Here is a 3,421-nt window from a genome sequence, read left to right as displayed (position 1 = left end):
TGTATCAGTTTTTCAATATACTGATTCACCCCCCCCCCCCCCTCTCAGTATTCTACTGGATACTTATTCTTTCATCATACCATCAATTGGTATCCGAGCAACTCATGTCCTCTTAATCTAAAAACCTAACAACTTGAGGAAAAGATCTTGTAGATAATGATGAAGAAAAAAGGTTTGAAGTTCAACAAAGATAACTATAGAATATGGAGTGACAGAATGAATATTTATATTAAGAGTCTTGGTATTCAGTATTGGGATCATATAGAAAATAAGTATACTACACCTATTGGACCCCTGACTGATGATCAGAAGAAAGAATAGCAAGAAAATCACCAGGCATTAGAAGCTATTATCAGTTCCCTGTTTGATGTTGAATATGTAGATGTTCATGGTCTTGAAACTGCATATGAAGTATGAAAGAAAATAGAAGAGAGTTATAGTGGTCATGAACATGTTAAGATTGCCAAAGAGGAGAGTTTAAGAGGAAAGTTTGACAACATGAGAATGTCTAAAGGTGAGAATATCCAGCAGTACGGCCAAAGGATTAAAGAGATACTTGGTGAGATAAAGAGTGCAGGAGGGAAAGTGGAAGATGCCACTGAGTTGCAGCTATTCAGGAGCTTAAATCCATTAACAAGACAAAGGTAACTCTTGACTCTATTATTGGAAAAATTACTACTTTTGAACTAAATGGCTATGATGGTAGTGTACAGAAATTAGAATCTACATTTAGAGCTTCTATCTCTAACCCATCTGTGAGAAGAAGTAGAGATACCGACCATAACTATGAATCTAGATCCAGCAAAGATGCTAAAGATGAAGACAGCTTAGTGGAACTTGAAGCATTATTGGAAAAATGATTGCCTAGAGGCACTAGTACATATAGAGGTAATCTACCTTTAAAATGTTTTGCATGCAACAAGATTGGTCATATAGCAGCAAATTTCCCTAATGGTGACAATTAATACAAGATAGACAAATTTAAGAAATATAAGGGTAAAGGCAAGAGAGATTATCTTGTAGCTATTGATAGTGGTATTACTAATGAATAATTTGATGATGATGCTAGTGAAGGTATTGTGTTTGTAGCTATTAAGGAAGAAATGTCATATCAGAAGGCACTAGTATCCAAAATGGATAACTCTGATGATTGGATCATTGATAGTGGTTTTTCACATCACATGACCGGTGATCGGAGAAAGTTTCTTTCCCTGAAAGAATTTGATGGTGGTGTTGTTAAATTTAGCAATGACTCACCTTGTATGGCTAAAAGTAAGGGAGTTATTTCTCTTAATGGGAAGAGTAGTGTTGACGATGTCTATTGGGTTGAAGGCCTAAAGCACAGTCTGTTAAGTGTGGCACAACTTAATGACAAAGGATACCCACTAGAGATCAGAAATGGAATGTGCAAAATCTTTGACAACAAAGGTGAACTGATTGCAACTGGGAAACAGACCAGAGGTAATCTATTTCATCTCAATCCTAAAGTTAGCAACTCTTTGATTGCAAAAATAGATGATAGTTGGCTTTGGCATAGGAGATTTTGTCATATAAATTTTGACAATTTTGTAAAAGTAAGCAAGTCTAAGACAGTAAGAGGTCTACCTCAGCTAGACAAACTGGTTAATGCTCTTTGTAAAGAATGTCAACTAGGAAAGATGACTTCTTCAACTTTTAAGAGCAAGTCCTTCTCAGCAAAGCACTTGTTAGATTTGGTTCATAGAAATCTATGTGGACCAATAAGAACAAGAAGCATTCAAGGCGACAAATACTTCATCATCTTCACTAATGATTGTTCAAGGATGATGTGGGTCACATTCTTGAAGGATAAGAATGAAGCTTTTGGTAAATTCAAGGCATTCAGAGCCTTACCTGAGAAAGAGAGTGGCAAAAAGATAAAATGTCTAAGAACATATCAAGGCAGTGAATTCACTTCTGCAGAGTTCACTAAATATTGTGGTGATAATGGTATCAAGCGACAGCTTTCTGCACCAAGGACACCACAACAGAATGGTATAATACAGAGGAACAACTGGTCAGTGGTTAAAGCGGCTAGAACTATGTTGATACAAGGAGGTATATCAAAAAAAAATTGAAAAGAAGCTGTAAATACAGTTGTGTACACAATGAACCGAGTTTTGGTAAAAAGAGGTGAGGACAAGACCCCACATGAGTACTAGTATGGGAGATCATCTGATGTTGGCTATTTTAAGATATTTGGAAGCAAATGTTTTATTAAAAGAGGTGGTTGCATAAGAAAGTTTGAAGCTAAGGGTGATGAAGGCATATTTCTTGGCTATTCCACCAAGATTAAGGCCTATAAATACTTCAACAACCGGACATAGAAAATTGTTGAGAGTGTTGATGTTCATGTATATGAATGTCCTAAAATTTCATAAGGAATCAATTCTGAGAAGAAGGATGAAGATCCTTGCATTTTGATTTTGGAACCTAAAACTGTTAAATCAAAAACCGATAAAGCAAATCCTAATGTACTTGTTCAACTAAAATAAATAAATTCAAAGGAAGATGATAATGAAGAAGTTGAACCTAAAAAGAATGATCATGTTATTCCTAGGTATGTGAGACTGAATCACAGTCCTGAATAGATAATTGGGGATAAGGATGTTGGAGTACCAACTAGAAGGAGAATAAGAGAGAACTCTTGCATGATATCCACCTTTGAACCTAGAAGTGCTAAGGAGGCATTTGGTGATGATCATTGGGTGAAAGCTATGGAGGAGGAGTTAGATCAAATTGAGAAGAACAACACTTGGACCTGGGTACCTCGACCGGTAAACAAGAATGTTATAGGTACTAAATGGGTGTTCAGTTTGGTATGATTTTTTTATTGATGTCAACACCTACTAACAATTATCAACTCTAGCACTTTGGAGAATCAACAACATTCACCGGCAAGCAAATGACTTATGAATAGTCACCGGTATCTGGTACACCGGCAGGATATAATGATCACCGGCACTTGGAATGGAATGGAAATCACATGTTTATGTCAAAGACATCGTTTGGACACTTTGTCTTGAAAGTTTGTTAATTGGCATATTCGTATTTGCATATTTGTTGTTACTGGCAAATAGGTCCAAGATATACACCGGCAGGTTTATCTTTTCCAGATCAGCATGGCACGCTATGGAGATGACTTATTATTGTTGTAAATGCATTAAGCCGGCATATTGAATCGGTTATTGCATCGGATATTGTATTGTTTGTAAAATTATTTTATTGTAATATCTTGTAGAACCGACCTACTAAAATTGGTCTTAGGCTATGATATAAATATAAGATCTTATTTGTAAGATCAAGTGAGGAATGCAAAAAAGGATTATGTAAAGGTATATGCGAGAATAAGCAGAGCTATACACGCGGACATCATTTAAATATTGAAGAAGGGTTTTTGTAA

This window comes from Cryptomeria japonica, chromosome 7, assembly GCF_030272615.1.
Source record: "Cryptomeria japonica chromosome 7, Sugi_1.0, whole genome shotgun sequence".
Taxonomy (NCBI): domain Eukaryota; kingdom Viridiplantae; phylum Streptophyta; class Pinopsida; order Cupressales; family Cupressaceae; genus Cryptomeria; species Cryptomeria japonica.
The sequence above is the reverse complement of the archived record's forward strand: the minus strand, read 5'-3'. Positions refer to the sequence as shown.